Below are 6958 nucleotides of genomic sequence, written 5' to 3' on the forward strand. Positions count from 1 at the left end.
TGAGAGCATCATGGGCTGCTCAGGGCTTTGTCTCATTGGATCTCAAGCATCTCTAGTGCAGGAAAGCTGTGAACAAGGCCAGGGCTTTTCAGGCAGCCCTTTGAGGCCACTGCTGTTCCACCAAGCAAGCAGGTGGGGAAGCACAGAACTGAGGAACCAGACGAGAAACGACAGTCCCAGGGGAACGTCGTGGCACAGTCATCCCCACACATGCAAAGGTCCCTTCTGCTTTTTTTTTTTTAAACTCCCCTTTGAAATTTCAAATTCCAGTTTGTGGACAAAGTCCTGCCTATCTGAGAATATAGATCCTCCAACCACTGACCAAACTCCACTCCAAGCAGTCCCGAGGGCTGCGTTTCCCCTTGCCCACGCGTATCTCTGCTCTGCCAGGATCACCCACCACTTTTGCACCAGAGCAGAGCATTCCAATGTGCTGAACGTGGATTTTGTGCCTTTCAGCCCTCACTTCAGCAGCTTCCTTCCTGAAGGCGGAATGGGAACGGCCATCTGTAGCGACCAGGTAGGAGCCTTATCACCTGCAATCCATTTGGGCGACCACAGAAAACAAGAAGGTGAAACAAGGGCTGCCATTGTGCTTATACCAGCAATTTTAGCTCATCATTTAAATTAGAGAAGGGAAAGGTAGGGAGCTTCAGAAGGAGGACACTCTTGGAGGCAGAACCTCTCCATATGGTTAACTGATAACTCCGGTTTGCCTCTTCCCTCTCATCTTTTCCGATTCTCCTGATTAAGCTCAACTTATTCTCATGCTAATCATTTCTTGACCTGTTTATTCTGCATTAAAAAATTAACAGAGAACAGTTTACTGCATGACTTGTTCACACAGAAGTGGCACAGGTTAGCAGGCAGGCTGTAACCCTGCACAGCACTTTTGGATCCAGCACCCATGCACACACCTCGGGGATGAGGTTTGTTCCTGTTTTTAAAGAACAGCTTTTTCTAAAGTCAATATGAATCCCCCTCCCTTCATGCCTTAGGTATATTTGCTTTGTGGCTATTTCCAAATGGAAAAGATAAAGCCAAGGGCTCATGTTTTGTCAGACTTTCTGTAAACAGGGCTACTTAGGCCACACTGTCAAACCCCTTTGCTTTCTGCCTCGGAGCGCTGTGACTTGCGGAGCAGTGTTGGTGTGTTCATAAGCAGCTCCACGGAGCATGCAGGGGGCTGCAGCACTTTATCTCCCTGCTCTACAGCACATGGCTCGTGGTGCTTTATTTTCCCCAGCACTGAAGCTGCAGTGGCTGTGGCTGGGACAGATGCTGGGTGAAGATCAGCACTGCACTGACGGAGTTGGATGGAGACAAGCTCAGGACATTCCTCACCAGTGCTGAAATTGGAAGCGCCCAAACCAACCAGAACAACCCAGGCCATAAAATCACCGGGGGCAGGGGATTACAACTTGATGATCCTTGAGGTCCCTACCAACCCAAGCTATTCTATGATTCTATGATCATCTCACAGTGAATCAAGGCAACATTTGGACATGTGTAACAAACACCTCAAAGGAAGTAAATGGCTCTACTCAAATCCTCTCCCAAAGCGATACATGCTTCAGCTGAAGCTGGGATGGATGTTGGAGCTGGAGGCCATTAAGCTGAAATAAATAGCTGCTATGAACATGGGGACAGACAGAGCAATTCTGCATACACTGCTTCAGCGATAACATTGTGCGTGCCTTTCATCCCAGGAGCAGAAAAGGGTTTATTGTGCTGACTAACAAAGGTCTGAACTTGAGGAAGTAATTGTTGTTACTCGTGGGAGCTGTTGTTCTGCAAGGACAGTAGAAACAAAGAAAGTTTGAGCTGCTCTCAGGATGGCAGCTGCTCTCAGAAACATTGGAACATTTGCTTAGCTGGTTTGTATTTGCAATCGCTCTGGCTGCATTGCAGCCCTTGAGAACAGTGTTGGTGCGCTGGGAGCCACAAGTGTGTACCTGAAAATCTGGCTGCTGTGTTTTTATGCAAAATCGCACCATGAGAACAAGCAAGAGGGACTATTGCATTCATCCTGTCCCATCACGTTGCAGACTGCAGCTCAGCCCAAGTCAAAGCTTCCACCTCTGGTCCCTGCTCCCTCACCTGAAGCCCTGTCAGCTGGGAGCACTGCACTGAATCCCAAACACAACCGAACAGAAACCCAGAAGCTTTCCCAGTAGGCTGCTGCCCATCTGGGAGGAAGTCAAGAGAAGCTCCAGTGTGGAGCTGCTCTGTGGTGTTTCGGATTTGCTGTGTGTCAGCAGGTGCTCAGCTCAAATCTGGCAGTTTCAGCCCCAATCTGTAGGGGAACAGAAGGCGTGGAGAAGAAGCAGTGGTGCTGGAGAGCAAGTTTGCTGCTAGGTTTCCTGCAGCGCTCTGTGCTCTGCAGGGAGCAATGGGCAGCCATGGCCCTCTGTTTCATTGACTTGATACCTGATGTTCTTTATACACGTGTAACGGCCTGGGGTCATTCCAGCTGGTGGAGAAATAGGCTGAGGAGAACAGCCAAAATCAACAAAGGTTACACAGCAAGTTTTACCTTTCTTTTCTGTTTTTTGGATTTTTTTTATCTTTTTGCGAAGGTGAATTTCATCAGCACCTGCTGGTGACCTCCAGGCACTGCTGGGGCTTGCAGGATCGGCCCTTTTTAGCTCATGGAATTAGGGCAAATAGCTGCAGAGCTGCTCTGGGACTGACGGGAGAGCTGCAGGCAGCAGCAGGGCAGTGCAGGGAAGCTCTGACCCCGCATCCTCAGAGGACGGGCATTCCAGCTCAGAGTTCCTCAGGGTGAGAAGCATCGTGCTGAACCCGATGGGCCTGAGTGCTCGAGCTGCCCTCCTAGGGGAACATGTGAGGAAAGGGCCACATGTGTGTGAAGGGAGGCAGTGCTGGAAGGACAAGGGCTGACAGAGGTGGGAGCTGTGGTTGGATTTTAGAAGAGGTATAGGTGGTGGTGAGTTAAAACTTGAGAGCTTCTAGTTTCTGGAGTCAAAAGAAAATGGCTTTTCTCTCTACAAGAGTGTGACTGAATAACCTGGGCAGTCCCTGATGTCCTCAGTCTTCTAGCAGAACAACGGCCAGAGGAGCAAACAGGAGGAACCACCAGCAGGAGCTCTCTGGTGGCACCTGCAGCCCATGGACACCACGGCAGTCACCTCTGCAGCACTCCTGCTTACTGCCACGGAAATGAAAGGCTGCAGCAGCACACAAGGTGTGGCCGTGCCTGAATGCTCTACGTGCAAGTTGTGCACACCGTGGGCAGCCCAGGGGAGGGGACTGCTCATCTCAACAGTCCCCAAAGCCCCTCTGCCAGGACACTGCAGCACCCACTGCTAACAAGCAGCATGACAAACTGCTAATTCTGCTTTAAGTATTTGACCTGTGTCTCCAAGAGAGAATAACGTTATTATTTCTCTCTTAGCACTCCTGCATGGCTCAGTGCCATTGGCCTCTTCAGCCATAAAGAAATTAAAATATATTATGACCATAAACGACATCGTTTGAGGAAACGAACCATTTCTAGTAAACATATCATGGATGCCAAAGCCATAAGCTTTTCTAAATCAATCACCAGCTGATGCAGGTGCAGGTATGTGCTGGGAGCAGCTCCCACTGCGTGCCTCCCCCGGCACGGGAAGCCCATCTCATGGCACAGTGGCTCAGGACATGCAGCTGTTATGAGCACAAACCCTGCTTGCGAGAATTGCCCAAATGACAGCACCCCAGAATAAGCTGCAGGCAACCAGCCACCTCTGCTCTCCCCCCATTCCTCAGCACCAATGTCCCCCTGGATGGTGGGGCACAAAGCACAAGGCCAGCGTGCGGGTGGGTACCTGCTGTTGCCCGGAGTGGGTGGCATCTGCTGCCATTCATCTTCCACCGCTCAGCTCCATGGGCAGAGCTAGAGAGTCTCAGCCTTGCGCAGGGCCGTGCAGCTGGAGACCCTCCGGCGGGCTGCGGGGAGAGAGCCATGCCCGAGTGGGAGCTGGTGTGGGATCGGCTAATCCCTTAATGCTGGTCACAATGAGATTTGATGGGGAGCAGTAGCAGAGCTGCAGGTTTTAAAGGGTTCTGGCCGCTGCCCGGAAGGGAATTATAAGGTGGCTCTGGGTCTGTGCCCCATTCCTGGTGCCCACAGCAGTGCTCAGGGCTCCCAGGGCCACCTTGCAGAGCTGCCCTCGCTCTGGGCTCTGTCCTGCTGCAGCGTCCCTGCGTGCAGGGCTGCCTGATCCTGCATGCAGCTTTGGAGGCTGGACTGCAAATGTGCCTGAGCGCGTTTAACAACAGGAGCGGGTCTGGCCTTGTGGGGAGAGGCTGGGAGCTTTCACTTTAAAGTGTTTCTATATAAATACCCATAACCTGATATCCTTGAGAAACAACCTCTGTGTCAGCTCCCAGTCACACAGGCACGGCGTTACATGGGCCGGCAGGTGGGCGCTGCACGTGGGATGCCCCCTCTCTGGGCAGCCTTCAGCTTTGTGCTTGCAGGGCATTGAATCCTAAGATTCAAACTATCCCTGGTATCAGCACTGCTGGAGCTCTGCTGCCCCGTGCCCCCAGTCCTCTCCTAAAGAACTGGAACCTTGAAAGCTCACGGGGCTGAGGCTTGGAGAGAAGCTCTGCAGATTGGTTCCCCTTGATGGGAATGAGGGACTCCATGTCCCAGACAACCTGAGCCTTCAGTGAGCAAGATCCCCGCTTGTGCCTTGCACCATGGCTGAGCCCACCAGGAAAGAAGGGATTTTCCAACTGCCAAAAGACATAAAAACCTAATCTCTAATCCCTCTCAGTGCCATCTCAAAGGTACAAGTCAAGTTGGCAAAAAATCCTTACTAGATTGTCCCTGTCCCACCTCTGCGAGTCTCTGCTCCCATCCAGGGTTGCCTGGGGCTCATCTGAGTTCGTTGGGATCACACACAGCTGCCAGGAGCTGCCAGAAGGCTCCTGGTGAGTTGTGGACCAGGAGTGACACTTTGCTACGAACAGAAGGCGCTGTCTGGAGATGAGAGGCAGATTCAGTTTGGCTTTGAGGTTTCAGGAGTGCACTCGATAGGAGATGCGGGACCAGAGGGGCGGCCAGAGCCCCTCCAGGGGAGCAGTGAGGTTGGAGATTTAGGTAAATTTATTTTCAGAAAGAGCAGTGATGCAGCGGCACAGCTGCCCAGGGAGGTGCAGGAGTCACCGTCCCTGGATATGTTTAGGAACCATGAAGATGTGGCACTGATGGACATGGGTTAGGGGGCATGGTGGGCTGGGTTGGGGTTGGACTTGAGGATCTTAATGGTCTTTTCCAACCTCTACAATTCTATGACCCCAGCAGGGGTCCCACCCTGCCCCACAGTGACAGACGTGGGCCCAAAGCAGCCACAGACGCTGCCTGGAGGCAGGGCTGGGGCTGAACTGCCTGTAACCCCGTGATACCTCCCTTCACCCATCGGTTTCCACGCCTGGAACAGGGACACACCCGGGTACACAGAGGTTTCTCCCAGCCGGTGGCAGACGCTGGCACACACCTGCGGCAGCACAAACCTCAGCTTCCACCAGGATGTCCTTGTATGGCAAAGCCTCGGCCCCACCACCCCGAGCACAGCTGGGACACGAGTTCTGCCACGGGGCACTGAGGTTCTGCCACGGGGCAGAATTCCCAGCATCCCATCAGAGCGAAAGGGAAAGAGATGGCCGAGCGTGGCACATGGAGCTGAGCCCCACAGGCTCCGTTACGACACTGGGCCATAAATGCTGCTGTGTGTGTGTCAGCAAACATGTTGAGTGGGCTCGACTATTGATTCTGACCACATAAAAAGAGCGTCGTGCCACTTGTTCAGGTTTGCGCAGGTTTTACAGCTCTTGTTCTGAGAAGTGCCCATGTATTTGGTTTTGCTCCTTCCTTCAGGGCTATCTGTTGACATTGGCTCTCTTATACAGAACGTTGAGCCATGCCAGGAAGCTGAGTGTACAGCTCTCCTCGCATTTCCCACTTTCCCAGGGGTTATCACCTATAAAATCTCGCACACACCCATGGCTGGGACAGCTTTGCTGTGCAGAGCCAGGTGAAAGGTACCCACTTGTCCTGTACTGGGGGGTTTGGGTGCCTGTGCTCAGTGCTGGGCGCCAAGCCACACAGCCTGCAGGTGAGTTTTGGGGTATATATGTGGTCAAAGCTGTGAGGAAGGTGCTGGGAGAGCTGCGCCCTGGCCAGCTGGGGTGGGATGAGCAAGGTGAGGGGAGAGACCTCAGAGACCTCACAGGGCTGTGATGACAACTGGTATGAAAAACAGCTTGGATGTCTGGAGGAAGTGTCAGAGCTCCCGGACCACTGTCATGGAGATGTCCTGTGCATGGTAACCTGTGCTTTCACACGTTCCTCACCTCCGCTCCTCATCCTACGGAAGATGCCAGCACTGGCTGTGCCCATGCTGTGGGCCCCCGAGGGTCCATGGCAATGGTCCCCACCCACCCTGGTACTGGGGCTCCTGGCCCCACAGGATGCAGCTGGAGTCCCTCTAGTGGCTGCAGCGTTTTGGGATGGGAACTCTGGTCTGGCGAACCCACTGGTGCCTTTCCATAGACACAGCTCTGTAGGAAGCTGCTTCTTGTGAAGCTTTGGGGCATCTTCTCGAGCATTATTATTTTCAGGCTTACTTATCCTGAGGGGATTTCCTGGGTGATTTCTGTTGATGCTCAGGCTGAAGCTGGACATGAGCCATTCCTGGCAGTGATTGCTCCTGGCTGAGCTCGGGAGCCCCGGAGGGAATGTGGTGCCTCTGCCCAATACCGGCGAGCTGAGCCATCAGATCTGGGTTCACAATACAGCCAATGCCTTGAAGTTTGCCTTCTATGAAAATCCTGCAACATTTGTTATTTCCACAAATATTTCTGCCAGGAAACTTGTTTGCTTGAATATTTGAGGAAAGCAAACAGAGAAGGAGCCCAAACACAGTTGTCGGTGTTTTTTTTTTTT

The sequence above is a fragment of the Meleagris gallopavo genome, chromosome 22, assembly GCF_000146605.3.
Source record: "Meleagris gallopavo isolate NT-WF06-2002-E0010 breed Aviagen turkey brand Nicholas breeding stock chromosome 22, Turkey_5.1, whole genome shotgun sequence".
Taxonomy (NCBI): Eukaryota; Metazoa; Chordata; class Aves; order Galliformes; family Phasianidae; genus Meleagris; species Meleagris gallopavo.